Raw genomic sequence first — 17,045 nt, 5'->3', positions numbered from 1 at the left:
GTGGGATTACAGTCCTTTTAAAGGAGACCCCAGAGAGTTCTCTTGATTCATTCATCATGTATGTTTACAGTGAGAAGATAGCCATCTATGAGGAAGTGGGCTCTCCCTGGATCTGCCCATTCCTTAATCTTGAACTTCTCAGTTCTAGAATTCTGAGAAATAAATTCCTGTTCCTTATAAGCTATTCAGTGTATATCATGTCCGTTATAGCAGCCTGCATGCAGAAGGACACTATGACCTAAAACGAGAGCAATAAATATAAAGTTTCAGTAAAGTCAGTTGGTACATTGTTTTTTTACTTAGAGAAGACATGCTGCTTCATGTTAAACCTTGATATTGTATATGTTTCTTGAAGGGCCACTTCTTACTCCTTTGTGTGTTCTCCACAAAGTCCACGATGATGCCTTACATAAAGGTAATATTTTATAAATACTGTTGGAAATATATACTTCTCTAAAATCTTATTTTGCCTACAGATTACATGGATCCACTTTGCCTTGTGTAGAATATTTGAAATATATTAAGAACAGGATGTCTCTCTAAATAACATTTAGAATCATCATTAGTTTATGACTCCTGACTCATTTGTTTATGCAGTGATACTTACTGCAAGAACACTGAAGTTTGTAATATAATTTTTGAATTAATCACCAAGCTAGTTTATTATAACTTATGAAAAAATAATTTCTCATGTTGGTTTAATTCTGCTCTTTTGTTATGGTCATGACATTTTCATTAAAATAAAGTAGAAATTAGAAGTAATAAATAAATGAAAAATAAAAAATAATAAATAAAAAAATAAAAGTAAAACTCTTGTGAAATGTTAAACTTTTCTTACATATTTTGTTTTGCTTTTCCTCTACCATACTGGCAAAGCTGTATTTTGCAGATAGATACAATTTTCTATTTCCTAGGTTTGTTACTTTTGCTATAATTTTCAAAATATAAGAAGTTGAATAGTCATGGATTGTTTATTAAACTCCTTATCTACACATGTAAAAATAAAACAGTGATGGTGACCTGGGTATTTCTAAAATTGTATTCTGTTTTTCCATATTATGTTTTACAATGTAATTAATGAAGATTCTGCATATATTAACACCCATCCCCTTCTATCTCATCTGTATGTCCATTACAGAGCATGTATGATTTCTATTCATTGCTATGTTGTGGTGAAGAGATTGCCTGAAGTAGTCCTATATTTATGCAGGTAGATCTTAAGCTACGGTGCTCTTGTTTATTTGCTTGTTGGTGATCAGTATGTCTGAAAGATGGTAACTATTGCATCAGGTATGACGATTAAAAAATATTATTGGTGCCTGATAAATTGTGATGAAATAGGTAAGTCGATTCATAATTTGTTAATTAAATTAGAAAAAAATTCCTTTGGATTTGTCCTTTATTAAGAGTTTTTTTTTTAAACAAATTCCTTGGGATGTTTTTTGTGTAATATATATCACATGCCTCAACCTTTAAATTTGAATGTAGAAAAGAGTTATCAGAATGAGCCTATAAAATATTGTTATGAAATATTTTTATTCTGTTATATTATGTTAACTTAGGAAATAATGGTAGTTATTTTTATTAGCATTTCCTACTTTCCACATGCCCTTACAGATGAGATATCATGTTTTTCCTACTTTTTTTTTATCGTGGTTGTTATATTCTTCATGATCAATAACAATCAATGAAAATTCATAACATTAATTTTCTTTGGGAAAGTGATATTTAGCAAGAATCCATGACCAAAAATTTTAGCTGTTGTTCTTCTAGGAGATGAGACTATCAATGTTCCCGAAATTTCAAGAAATAGAACTTATTAATTGTGTTGGTTGATGTTTATTGTCTCTGAACTTAGAGGTGCATAATTCACTTTAAAATTTATTTTGGGGGCGCCTGGGGGGCTCAGTGGGTGAAAGCTTCTGCCTTTGGCTCAGGTCATGATCCCAGGGTCCTGGGTAGTAGTTTCAGTGCCTACAGTATACTTCCAGGGAGAGAGTCATATAGGCTCTGAGTCACTTTCGGCCTAGAGATGACCTTATAGTGGTTCTGCCATTGTTTCTTTGTTTTTAAAATACATTCCTGGGCGTCATTCAGAAAATGCAGAGTTTGGCAATCTATATAAATTAAGAATGATTTTTTTGAATGTTTGTCTTTCACTACATCAAATTAACAGAATTAGACAGAAATTCCACTAAATTAAGCATTGTTAGGAAACGTGTAAATTGGAGCTGCTCAAATTAGTTGCTCTTTGAACTATGTGCTGTTGGTTCAGGATTAGATAAGGAGTTTGAAGGAAAACCTAAACCATTGCTTCATTTTTTGAGAGAGTCTTAGCATATTTTCTTAAAATTAGCTGAAATAAACAATGTGTTTAGTTGCAAAGTGATTTGCATTTTTGCACAAACTCCCTATCTCCTTGAGAATTATAAAAAATATTTCATGAAACATCATTGATCTTTACTTTGTGACACTGCTGTAAAGTACATTCAGAATTGCCAGTTAAAAGTGTTAGTGTTGAGATGAAATGTCATGCATTTTTTCTTCACTTCCATGCAAATGAACACAGTAATTTATTAAGAAACAATGAAGAAAAAAAAATTGACAATAAGTTCCAGATTTTAAAAATCACTTGCCATTCAATCCAAATTGTGAGTTTGATCAGTTACCGAACACTTTATAATGCACCCCCGGTAATTTTACAGAGATTATTTTTTTCTTAACAATTCTTGATTATTCTGTCTTGCAATGCAGAGAAAGCTAACTAATTTAAAATAAACTTCCGTTAATTTTGATTGTTGTAAACTTAAAATTGATTAATTTCCATATACAGAGTTGAAAACATTCACAATTTACATTAAATATATATTCTGTGTATACCTTGGAAAAATTATACTGAAAATTGAAATTAAAATGATGTTGTATATAGCTGCAAGAAGCCGCCTGTCCCATTTCATCTTCCTATATACGTTGTGTCAGGTAATTTATAAAATCCCTACTGCATAACAAGTCTATTTTTTGTTGGAATGGGTAGTAATGTTTCTTCTTATTTCTAAATAAGAGTTGGTCTATGAGTGCATCTGCAACTGTATTTTTCCTAAGTGGCTTCATGGTCTTGAACTGAGAAAGCTCAGAACATTAAACATCAAAATAATGTATTTTGACATAATTAGACATCAAGGAAAGGCAATTAAAATGACACTGAGATATCACTACACACTTACCAGAATGGCTAAAATAAAATATAATGACAAGACCAAAAGAAAACAATATACCATTTGATGATACACAATGGCAAGTTGTACCATCACTTAACCATCTCAGACTAGTGTAGTGTTAAATTTGTTTTTCTAAGCAATGTTTTGGGTCACTTACCACTTTTCAAGGATATAAAGTGCTACCATTTTACTTAAAACTGTGAAATATGGTCAGATTTAAATTTCAATTTATGTTAAAACATTCTGTAAACTGTGTTAAACTTTGACATTTGTTCCCTCTGTTCAGTGAATAACACTATATCATATTCTGAAAAATACGCTAATTTTCATTTTGAAAAATATCCCTTTTTCCTATTATGGTAATTATTAATATGAATTAATAGTAGAATTTGATATGGTTCCATATGCCCATAAATACTTTATTGTATATTATCAAATTTAATAATGAATATAATGTACTTCTTTGGACAATTTTTAAAGACCAGTCTACTCTTAAAACAAAAAAATGGAGACGCACTTCTTTAGTTCAAACAAAATTCATTTTATTATAAAAAACCTCAGATAAATTTCAACCAATCATAATTTATTAAAATTATGTGTACTTAAAATTCTCATAGAAGAGTAAAACCATCATAAATAAAAATAAACACACACATCACCCATGTATTGGCAAATTACAATTGCTGTAACAATACATTAGGCATTCCATAGTTAAGGGCTATCAAAATTTCCATCAGTGGCAAAAAGATTTGTATCCAAATGGACTGATTTTCCAGAATCCAAGAAAAAGTCTCCTAGGGTTTATTTAAAGATAAATATTTGAACAAATACTTCTTAAATTTAGGAAATTCAGAACATACGATTAAAGAATATTTGCAGTGCAGACTATATTCAATCCTTCCTTTAAAATGGGCCTTTGAGTACATAATTCTGTTTTCTCTATCTAAATTGAGCTGTCCTCCAAGGAAGTTTTCTAAAATGTGTGTCTCTGTGTGATAAATGTTCTAAGACCTAACATGCTTCATTGTATTTTTACTGTGCTCTCAAATTTAATCAATAATTTGGCTTGATGTATAATATCTAGTTTCAAATATCTTTTCCATCTATACAAACACCCAGCTGTCACCTTTATATGCTATTACTATTGAGAATTCTGCTGTCAGCATTATTCTTGTACATTTTAGGTGATCTGTTCTTCTCTTGGGCATCATTTATGCTCTTCTCTGCTTTTGATATTCTTAAAACTCACCATAATGTATATGAGTGGTTTTGTGTGTGTGTGGTTTTTGTTTCTGATTTCTCATGTTCGGCATCATTTTAAGTCTGGTATCTTTTATCTGTCTTTAATTCTCCAAAATTCATCTCAGTACTTATTTAAATATTTTCTTTATTTTTTTTTCTCTTCTGCTGCATTTGGGCAGGAGTCATTAATTTGTTTGTTTGTTTGTTTTTCCCAACTCATTTATTCATTTTACAGCTATATTCATCTTAGTCTCCATTTATTGTATTCTTTATTTCAACAATTTTCACTTAATTTATATTCACAGTATAGTATCTTTTCTTTGTATATGTATATCATTATTTTATCATATACTTTTAAGCTATTTTTAAAAATATTTTTTTATTTATTTGACAGTGAGAGATCACAAGTAGGCAGAGAGGCAGGCAGAGAGAGAGGAAGGGAAGCAGGCTACCTCCTGAGCAGAAAGCCCGATGTGGGGCTTGATCCCAGGACCCTGAACTCATGACCTGAACCGAAGGCAGCGGCTTAACCCACTGAGCCACCCAGGCGCCCCTTTTAAGCTATTTTTTTTAAAGTACAGTCATTCTTTTTTTTTTTATAAGATTTTCTTTCTTTATTTATTTGACAGAAAGAATTCACAAGTAGACGGAGGGCAGGCAGAGAGAGAGAGAGAGAGAGAGAGAGGGAAGCAGACTCCCTGCTGAGCAGAGAGCCTGATGCAGGACTTGATCCCAGGACCCTGAGATCATGACCTGAGCTGAAAGCAGTGGCTTAATCCACTGCCCCACCTAGGCGCCCCTAAGCTATTTTTTTAATTCCTGTTCCAATAACACTTGGATTGCCATATAAAGTTAACCACATCATCTTTTTTAGGTAAGTAATTGAACTTTTTATGTGCATAGTTATTTTGATCCATGAGTTCAGCTCCTCTTAGGATCATAAAATCTCTGTAAAGTCTGGATATGCTAGGATATTCTAAGCAACAATAAAATACATTGAAACCTGGTAGCTTAATTATAATAATGATTTCTTTCTCAATCATTCACAATAGCATTACATTCTGAGTAGCTTCCTTCTATTTTGCAGCTATAGTGTTTGGAAAAACTTGAATTGTGATATCACTGTGATAATGTGAATTAGTCAGGGTTTTTCAGAGAATCGGGAAGAGAAAACAAGGAAGATATTCTCCAGGGCCAACTCTAGAAGTGACTATTAAAACATCTGTCCAAATTCAATTGAACAAAACTCAGAAATGCCATCTCCAGTGAAATACAAAGAAGATTATATATAGTTCTGGGCACACACATCTCATTTGACCCAATGATGTACATCAATGAAAGACTGAAGGCCAATCACCACTCCATGGGAGAATTTAAAAATAAAATTACTAATGAGGCCAAGAATTCAGAATCACAAATACTTCAGAACTAATAATAACTGCCTTCACTTGATGTTATTCTATAAGATAAATCCTACGATCAAGTTTCAATTTTAAATTCTTACAATTTTAAATTCTTAAATCCTTATGAAGAAGCATCATTTGGAGGGAGCAGTTTTCATAATTTATCATCCATCAGCCTTTTTTAAAGATTTTATTTATTTATTGGACACAGAGAGAGAGAAAGAGAGAGAGAGAGAGATCACAAGTAAGCAGAGAGGCACGCAAGCAGGGAGGGAAGCAGGCTTCCTTTTGAGCAGAGCCCGATGTGGGGCTGGATCCCAGGACCCAGAGACCATGACTTGAGATGAAGGCAGAGGCTTAACCCACCACCCACGTGATGAGAGAGCCACTCAGGTGCCCCTCATCCATCAGTTTTAATTGATTGGAGGAAAATGTGTGGAGGAATAATGCCTTAGGGAGCTAATCTCTCTAAAGAATTTTCAAGTCTTTACCCCTTCAAGGTTTTTGTACAGTTCTGATAGCCTCTAAACATCCAGCTGATTTCTACAGTGACAGGCCTGTTAAAATCTGTCTTCAAACCAGGAATAGAGCTTGAAACATACCAGTCAAGTGCAACTTTGAATCTTTTAAGGAATTTATAATCATTTCTTTGTTTTTGGTTAATATCTGAAATAGTTCCATATTACACTTGCATAATTTCTCCGGAGCTGACTTTGAAGGAGGCATTCAGTTCCAGCTAGTTCCATATTTTGGCAAGAACTATAATTCTATATAAAAAAAAACATATTTTAGGGCGCCTGGGTGGTTCAGTGGGTTAAAATCTCTGCCTTCGGCTCAGGTCATGATTCCAGGTTCCTGGGATTGAGTCCCACAGTGGGCTCTATTCTCAGCAGGGAGCCTGCTTCCATTCCTCTCTCTCTGGCTGCCTCTCTGCCTTCCTGTGATCTCTGTCAAGTAAATAAATAAAATTTTTTAAAAACATATTTTATACCGGTTATTCATGTTTATTAACTACGATATCACAATACAAATAATACAAACAGTTGCTCTTTATTAATACCTTCAACCAAGATCAAAAAATATGTCATATTTTCTCCAAAAATTTTATATCATCTGATAGGTCAGATATATATAAAATTACATTTAAAGTTTTAAAAATATCAGCAAATATTTCCATTTAAATGCAAATTTTAAAAAAATCTACTTTTCCAAACACGACTTTTATCCTATTTTTTTTGAATTTAGTTGACAACTGATAAAATGTTTAGCGAGACTATAAATGTTAGATCGAAAAAAATGATTAATACATGTAGGTTCAAATTATTATGTTCCATTAAAAATGATTTAGTCTTTGATGAACATCTGTTTGGTAATATGTTGTATCCAGATATAGTAAATTAATGATATATATAAAATTATAGGGAAATGACACCTTCCATTCCATTATGAGTAGAGCTTTTAAAATGCTATTTGTCACAACCTGTCATCTTGTCATTATGTAGCATTTAAAAAATGTATACTCTTCACGTTGAAGTCTTTAGAAATCTAAAATATGACTTTCTATGGTTTGTGTCTCCATATTCCTTTATTGCCAGTTTGAACAAATCCACATGCTTGGATTCAAAGGTAATAAATTCCTCTTATTTTGAAAAATGATGTTTATTTTTGTTCTCTCACCCTTCGCAGGTGGTTTCATTTTAGCACACTTCAGAGATAAATTTCATGCTTATTAAAAACATTTATTATGATCTACATAGATGAATGAAACTTTTATTTTATTAAATTATTTGACAAAAAATCTGTTATTTTTAAAAATGTATTTCCTTTGAAGGGTTATTTTAGAGCGTTCAGAGAGGATCTAGGAGTGTGGTATTATGCAATTTTTAAGCAGGTATGAAATGGTTATTTATATGATTGTTTCTTTAAGGCTTATGTATATTGTCCATTATATGCTATAAAATATTTTGAAAGCAAATTTAAAGTATGTTTTACATAGTTTATTTTTTGGAAAAATATTGAAATGACTTATGAAATTCAGTATACTCTCAACATTAATTTATTTTGAAATTTACCAGTTGTCTACTGAACCTATTATATGGCAGATATTCCTTCAGACTACACTGGTAAATGAAATACTTGTCTTTGTAGAACTTTTATTTTCATGGGTGAGACAATTAAAAGCTATAAACCTTAATAAAAATTGCATAGTGCATTCAAAAATGATGAGTACAATGGGGAAAAAGAAAAATTCGATCAGGGTGAGAAAAATCAAGGTTGCTAGGCAGGGGATGGGGAGTTAAAATTTTTAATAGGAAGATCAGGGCAGTTACAATGAAGCTGACAATTGAACAAAGGTATGGAAAGGTGATGAATTTGCCCAGAACTATCAGCAATAAGGTCACTCCAGACAAAGGAATTGGCTATCTTGAAGGCCATAAGGTTGGATCATGCCTGGCATATCTGAGGAATAGCAAGGAGGCCACTGTGAGTGACTGAAGAGTAGCAGGGAAAGAGGTCACAGAGGTTAAATGAGTGGCTAGATCATGTAAAAGCTTAGAAGTCATTGTAAAACTCTGGCTTTTATGTTTGGAAACTTACTGTGTGATAGAATTTCTGCTAATAACGGAGAGTTCAAATGTCCATAAAATTTCAAGGATTCTTGTGCTAGTAACACAGAATAAAGAAAAAGAGTTCATATTTTCACATGGTGTAACAAATGCTCGGAGATCCAAGTGTAGGAAGCTATGGGAGCACAGAAGAAGGCACTAACATCACACCAATATATTTGATGACTGTGACTATATATAAATTTGTATTTTCTAGATTTTTAATAGTCATGGAATCACACAGTATATACTATTCATTGCCTGGCTTTTCTTTTCTCAGCATCATTACTTTGAGAATCTCCAATTCTAAATAGTTCATTTTGATGTTGAAAAGTAATCTCTTGAATGAATAGATCATAATTTGTCTTTGCTCTATGGATGGACATTGATGAACATTTCCACTGTTTTCAATTCTTAAAAATAAAGCTGCTATGAAATTCATATACAAGTCCTTGTATGAACATAGGGTTTGTTTCTCTTGGTTAAATGCCTAGAATTAAAATGGCTATTAGTGTAACTGCAACATATTTTGCATTTAAAAAAATTTTCAAACTATTTTCCAAAGTGGTGGTATCATGATATATGCCAACAACAGTTTAGATTTTTTGTTGCTTCTCAATCTAGCTCAGACGAAGTACAATTAGCCTTTATAATTTTAGCCATTCTAATAGATATGTAAGTATGTCTCATTATGATTTTAATTTGTATTTCTTTAATGTCTAAATGTTGAGAAATTTGTCATGTGCTTTTAAGCCATCCATATACTTTTGGTGACATGTCTCTTCAATAATTTTCCTCACATGTAAAATTGGATACTTTGTTTGGTTATTAGTAAGGTTTTTTATTTTTATTCATTTTTTAATAATCAGAGTAGATGTCCATTATCAGATATATAATTTGCAAATCCCTTCTCCATCTTTACGGTTTCTCAATGGAGCTTTGATAGCTGTGTCTTTCAAGAAATATGCTACTTCTTTCCTGGTACATGGAGGTATGACTAGAACAGTATCAATGTTGACCTTTGCAAAGAAAATCATGGCTTAAGATATAGGTAGTCTGCGGTTGTTGGGAGTGCTTTGTAATATCAAGCATATCTAGTTAGTTGATAATTTTGTTCAAGTCTTACATAACTTACCAATTTGATGACCACTTGTCTATATAATCTTATATAATCTTAAAATAAGGGTGTTGAAATTTTTTTCCATTTCTCTTCTAAGGTAGAAGTTATGATTTTTGTTCTTAGTTTTTCCCTATATATCCCCAAATCTGTTATTAAGTATTAAAAGTCAAGAATTATTATACTCCATGATGAATTCATCCTTTTACTCTTCTGTAATTTTGACTTGATCTTTATGTCTGATAATGAAATTTGCTTTAAAATCACTTTTCATTATCTTGATATAACCACCAAAGTTATAGTGTGATTAGGGTTAATATAGCATATTTTTTCTTTTACTTTTTAAAGCACTTCTATATTTAATCCTGACAAAGAAACAAAACAGCTTTTTAACTTTGGAAGCATCTTTCTAAATTATCTTTTTTTTTTTTAAATAAAGCAGTAGCAATTTTTGTTAAGGGACCTAAAGTGAAAGTAGATTTAGAAATTAATTAATTTATTTAATTATTTATTTAGTAAAAGATTTTATTTTGTGTATTGACAGCAAGAGAGAGAGATAGAGAAGAAGAAGCACACAAGCAGGGGGAATCACATGCAAAGGGAGAGGAAGAAGCAAGCTCTTTGGGGTGCAAGTAATCCCATGCAGGGCTGGATCCCTGTACACTGGAATCATGACCTCAGCCAAAGGCAAACATCTGCTTAAACAACTGAGTCATCCAGGCACCCCTCGAAAATTAAAAAAAAAAAAGACATTTTAAAAACATATTGTTTCTTTCTTGTATTTTCTTTAAATATTTTATTTATTTGACAGACAGAGAGACAGGATGAGGAACTATAAGCAGGGCAGAGGGAAAAGGAGAAGCAGGTTTCCCACTGAGCAGAGAGCCTGATGTGGGGCTCCATCCCAGGACCCTGGGATCATGACCTGAAAAGAAGGGACACTTATGGAGGAAGCCACCCTGACACCTCTTTTCTTTGTTTTTAATACATGGCAACTGATGCTTCCCAGCCATGAGGAGCATATTACCCATTGATTAAATCTTTGATAACAACCTATTTACAAAGGTGTGTAAACATATACTTACTCAGATTTATACACTTTGTGTTTTTTTCATAGTTTGGGGCTGGACCCCATGGTCACAACACTGCTTCCAGTCTTTGCCTTCCCATCTTTTGATACCAGGTATTTGGTCAGCAAAGCAAATCAGTATCAAAATTAATAAGCCCTTGGCACCATATCTCTGGAGCAGGGGTTGCTCTTAGCCAAGGCCCAGAGCAGTTGACCTCCCCTCGCTAGTGCTATAGCCCCAAGGACTAGGTCCCTGCCACCAGAACTCAGTCTTACATGTTATGCTAAGCAGACAAAACCAAAACAGGAAAGCTCAGACAGCTTTAACAGGCATGCCTCATTTCCAACTTCCTCGATGCCCAGGCAGTACCAGATGACAGGGAGGGGTCTTGGTCCAACATATGGGAGGGAAGGAAGTAGCCACGAGCAAGTACCTGCTTCTCTGTTCCTTTCTTTCATGAGCAGGTTGTAAGGAGGAGGAAGAGGAAGGGGAAGAGAGGTGCACTTCAAGGGGTGAAGGCCTCAGGTAGGCAGCTGGCTCCTGCCAGTAGGAAAGGGGCAAAGGAGAAGGCCTTGAGTCTTTCAGGGAGGATGGGGGGTAAGGGTTACAGCTTATGATGGAATCTGTACAGGAGTAATAGGGATACTAGTCATTTGAGTCTACCATTGGCAAGCTGGGCTGGGTGTCAGGGCAGATAGGCCTCCCTGGGCAATGGCAAATGAGAGAAGGTGGAATTCTTCTCTGAGGAGCAGGTGGAGCTTTGGGTGTTGGGAAAGCATAGACAGTATTGTTCTAGGGCAAAGAACAGGTCCGGGTACTCCTGGTTGGAGGTCAAGGCCACAGTATGATCCAGGTCTTCTACCAGCAGCTCGAAGGTACCACATGCCAGCCACCCCTCATCATTGTGTATAACTCTCTGGTGCACTTATTGGCTTATCCATCAAATGACTCCTTCAGCAGCTTGAAAACCACCTCCACAGGCACTCCAGGATATGGGAGGCTCCCAGAGTGAAAATTTTGCACAGGATCACCCCCAAAAGACCAGAAGTCACTCTGGTGGATGTAGATCTGGTCAAACATGGCCTTAGGGACCATCCACTTCACAGGCAGTCCACTGTTGGTTGTCTTTTTATAGTAACTGATGTGGTGATATCTCTGGCAAGGCTGAAGTCTGAGATCTTCATCATGTTGTCCTTTGTCACCAGCACTTCCCTGGTGGCCAGGTCTTGGTGTATGCACTTCTTGGAGGCAAGGTACTCCATGCCTCAGGCTACCTGGTAGGCACAGGATACCAGGTCCTTGGAGGAGAGTTGCTCTGCTGCATTGTGGCTGATATTGTAACAGTACTCCAGGTCAGGAGGCCTCTGTGCATGCAGGTACTCCTGTATGTTGTCTTTGGAGGCATATTCCATGAGAGTGTACGAAGGACCATCCTGTGTGCAGGACCCAGCAGGTTGATGGTGTCCTTGTGCTGTCCAATCATCTTCACCATCTCCATTTCTGAGATTAGGTTTGACAGGTCGTTCTCTGTTGCATCTGACTTCAACATCTTCACAGACACGTTAGTCAAATGGTTGGATTTGTCTTTGTCCAGCCCAATGGCCTCCTCCAACACCACCTGCCCAAAGGAGGCCTGCCTTAGTGGTCTGCCTAAACTGCCTACAACCAGCCTGCCTCAAGGCAGTTATGAACTCTAGATTATCCTCAAAATATTAACATTAAACCACAAGCTAAAAATTCTCTTCACTAGGTCTCTGTCGCAGGTCTAATTTTCTTATCTTTCATCATTTATCTTTTTCCTAATTCTTATTTTCAGTATAGTTTATTTTGCTTCCAGTTGTTTCCCCTGGTTTCTGTATGCTGTTTCATAGGGAAAAATTATCCTGTCATAAAATTATTTCTTGAGCATTCATTACATCTCTCAGTTAAAATGGGTTCTTTTATGGTATTGATTCATTTGAATTTTCTGAAAATGGGAAGAATTTTCAAAATGGTGTTTTCCTCAAGGTTCAGAGTATGTCTTAGCCTCATCTTTACTCTTTTTGAAATTCACTTTTCAAATTCTTGTCCCTCTTTTTCTCTTTTTAAAATAAAATGTTTAATTTTTACTATTTTTTATTTGAGTATAGTTGATATTCAGTGTCATTTGGTTTCAGGTTTTCAATATCTCCATACATTATTCTATGATCACTACAAATATAGCCACCATCTGTCACCATATAACACTATTATAATATCATTGACTATATTCTCTACACTGTCCCATATCTCTTTTTAAAATCTCTGATTTTTATGTTTTCTGTTATTCTAATTTTCGACCATCATTTTACTTGGTTACATTAATAAAATATGCCTGATTACACACTCTTTGCTGAACACCATAGCATTTGATTTATAGTAGTCTTCTTCTTCTTCTTCTTCTTTTAAATTAACATATAATATATTATTTGCCCCAGGGGTACAGGTCTGTGAATCGCCAGGTTTACACACTTCACAGCACTCACCACAGCACATACCCTCCCCAATGTTCATAACCCCACCACCCTCTCCCTACCCTCCCCCCCCACCCCGGCAACTCTCAGTTTGTTTTGTGAGATGAAGAGTCTCTTATGGTTTGTCTCCCTCCCAATCCCATCTTGTTTCATTTACTCTTTTCCTGTCCCCCAAAACCCCCACATTGCACCTCCATTTCCTCATATCAGGGAGATCATATGATAGTGTCTTTCTCTGGTTGACTTATTTTGCTAAGCATAATACCCTCTAGTTCCATCCATGTCAACGCAAATGGCAAGATTTCATTTCTTTTGATGGCTGCATAGTATTCCATCGTATATATATATACATATATACCATTCATTTATTGATGGACATCTAGGTTCTTTCCATAGTTTGGCTATTGTGGATATTACTGCCATAAACATTTGGTGCACGTGCCCTTTTGGATCATATAGCAGTCTTCCTTACCTCTATCAGAACCCCAGGAAGCTTTATTTATTTATTTACTTACATAAACAGATGATCCAACACAACGTTTTCTGATGTTCTAATGTATTATAATGTCTTACCGATTAACACTATGCTTACTGCTCTCTTTCACTGTCTGACTAAATCCTCATCATCACTATGCCATTTAATGAGAAAGAACATTTGAACTCAGAGTTCTCTCCATATCAGGGAATGAAGACTCCACCCTTCTGTTTGTTTAGGTAAAATAAATGTTGATATTGTCTGTCCTGCACATACCCCATCCTGTTCACCAGAATATTCATCATCAAAATATATACAAAATGAAAACCATACCTCACCACTTCTATTACCACCCAGCATGCTAAAAACACCATCATATGTTCCTGAATTATTGACTTGATTGATAACCCCACTTCCACACACCTGCACTCCTTTCTACCTGCAAATTTATTTTGGTACAGCAATTTAACCTAACAATCAAGTCAGATGATTTTATTCTGCTGTTGAAAGTCTTTTGGTATCTTCCCCTTTCATATTAAATAAAAACTGAAGGCGTTTCAATGTACTAGAAGGTCATACATCAATACGTTCTTCCTCTCTCCACCACTATGAACTCCTCATTGGCCTCCTTGCTTTTCCTCAAAAGTAACAGACAAGCTGTTCACACAAAGTCTATATACTTACTTGCTCTGCCTAGAGCAATCTTTTCCTTTAATATTTGTATAACACTCTCCTTCACTTCCTGGGTCTTTGTGCAAATAACATCTCCTAAATGAGATATAACCACCCAACACAAAATAAAATTAACTTTCATCCCAGCATTCTGCAATGGCTTTTACCTTTCTTGTATTTCTTTGTAACACTCATCACCATCAACCATCAATCATTATTCTATTACTGGTTTATTTTCTTATTTGAGACAGAGAGAGAGAGAATTGGGAGGGTGCGCAGAGGAAGAAGAAAACACTCCACTCACTGCCTAGAAAGCCTGCTGGGGAGTTACATCCCAGGACCCTGAGATCATGACCCAAGCCAAAGGCAGTCACTCAAAGGACTGAGCCTCCGAGGTGCCCCTCTATTATTGGTTTATTTCACTATTATATTTCAAAAGAATGTAAGCTCTTTGTGGTCAGGTATTTTATATGTTTTATTAATTGAAGTATTCTCAGAAAGGTAGCTGGCAGATTGTAAGGGCTCACTAAACTGTATTTTGTTGTTATTATTGGGCTCCTTTATGGGCTTTACCTCTTACGCTAGAAGTCTATCCTTCCAATGTAAGCAATAAGTATAGAGCCCTGCTGCCTGTTCAAATGTGTATAAAGCCTATATTAAGTGGATATTTTAAAAGCTAAATGAATGCCTTAATAGTTGTATATAGGGAGAAAGGGAACATATTTTCCACAGTTCAGAAGTGGAGTTCTTTTATAGAGTTCTTGTACAAGCCTACACTATTGAACGATAATGGGCAGTTGTACATTACAATTATACAAACACTTTGGTAATTTATATCCTTTTTTTGTAATTCATGACTGGATCATTTAATTCCTTAGGAGCATTATAGCCTTTCAACTTTTCCTGTTCAATAAACTTATTGGGGTTGCTACCTTTTTTATTCAAATGGAGAAATAGTCATGATTTAATCTAAATAAAGTGCTACTGATTGTGTTGTTTTCTAGGAATGAGTCGCACATGCTAGTTTAAAAGTTTTGTTAAATTCCCAAGTCTGTCACTGATAAAAGCCTTTTGTAGATTAGTAACTTGATCAAAACGGAAAAGTTATGTAACACCAATTGTTATACTATCTTTGTTTCCATCTTGAATTGTAATAACACCCATCTTAACTCTATTTAAGACTAATCATTGCCAGATGGATTTGTGGCATTGATTGCATGATATGAAATCTAGTATAACTAAAAGTTTTTGGGTTTAGTAGCATATAAATCAATTTAGAAAAATATATGTATTTGAATATAAGATAAAGTTTTAAATTATTTGGCAATAGTAAACTAAACTTTTTTTTTGTAAATTTTTATTTTCTAAAATTTCATTGAGCTCTTTTGCAATAAGAAACAAGTTACAAAAAATTAAGGTTTATTTACCCCAATTCAAAATTATTAGGAATATAATCATTGAGGTTGAAGTATTTAAAATATTGAACCCAAAATATTTTATTAGGTAAATTCATCAATGCTGAACATTCACTGTTTAAATATACTAATACTATTGATAGACTGGTCGAAGCCTAAAATCAAATATTTATTAAATATTTATATCCATATCTTTTCATGGCTTGGTAATTCATTTTTCTAACATTAGATAATATTCAATTGTTTGCCTGTACTACACTTTATTTTTCCTTTCACCTATGGAAGGATATCTTGGTTGCTTCCAAGCTTTTGTCAGTTATGAATAAAAGTACTATAGACATCTTTGTGGGTATAGATTTCATCTTCTTTGGATGAATACCAAGAACTGCTACTGCTGAATCATCTGGCAAGAATATGTTTAGTTTTGTAAGAAACTGCCAAGTTGTTTTGCATTCTTTATTCTCAATAGACATGGAAGAACATTCCTGTTGCTCCACATCCTCACCAACATTTCGTGTTCTGTTGTCAGTGCTCTGGATTCTGGGTATGTACTGGTGTCTCTTTTTTGTTTTAATTTGCATTTTCCTGATGACATATGATGTGAAGCATCTTTTTATATGCTTATTTGCCATCTGTAATATTGTCTTTTGTGAGGTATGTGCTAAGGTCTTTGGCTCATTTTTAATCAGGTTTTTCCCCCATTGTTGAGTTTTAAGGGGTCTTTGTGTATTTTTGATTAACAGTCCTTTGCCAGATGTGTATTTTGAAAATTTTTTCTCATTGTCTGTGCTTTGCCTTTTCATTCTCTTGGCATTGTGTTTCACAGAGTAGACATTTTTAAATTCAGTGCTTGTGCTTTTGTAGCTAAAGTTATTGCCAAAACCAAGGTCATTTAAATTTTCTTCTGTATTACCTTCTACATGTTTCATGTTTAGGTTTATAATCCAATCTGAGTTAATTTTTGTGAAGAGTGTATGATATCTGCCTGGATTTATTTTATTTTATTATTTTATTTTATTTTATTTTATTTTATATTTTTACATTTAGCTTCACCATTACTCCAGAACCATTTGTTTAAAAGATTGTATTTTGCTCTCTTGTATTGCTTTTGCTTTTATATTAAATATAAAATATAATTGATAATATATATTCTGTTGCTTTAATCTAGTCTTTCTGTGGTATTACAATATCTTGCTTACAATTATCGTTATGGTAAACTTTTTTTAAAATTTTTATTTATTTATTTGACAGAGATAGAGATCACAAATAGGCAGAGAGACAGACAGAGAGAGAGATGAGGAGAAGCAGGCTCCCTGCTGAGCAGAGAGCCCAATG

At 34.3% G+C, this 17,045-nt stretch overlaps 1 long non-coding RNA gene across 1 annotated transcript; it reads left to right on the top strand.

Annotated features, from left to right (window-relative positions):
• Positions 1–239: 239 nt before the first annotated feature.
• On the top strand, positions 240–16,357 carry LOC131808281 (uncharacterized). The gene is made up of 3 exons (XR_009344765.1): positions 240–415; positions 14,547–14,690; positions 16,180–16,357. It is a non-coding gene; the product is annotated as an uncharacterized LOC131808281 (long non-coding RNA).
• The last annotated feature ends 688 nt before the right edge of the window (positions 16,358–17,045 follow it).

The sequence above is a fragment of the Mustela lutreola genome, chromosome 9 (genome assembly GCF_030435805.1).
Source record: "Mustela lutreola isolate mMusLut2 chromosome 9, mMusLut2.pri, whole genome shotgun sequence".
Lineage (NCBI taxonomy): Eukaryota > Metazoa > Chordata > Mammalia > Carnivora > Mustelidae > Mustela > Mustela lutreola.
This window is presented reverse-complemented; position numbering and strand designations above follow the sequence as displayed.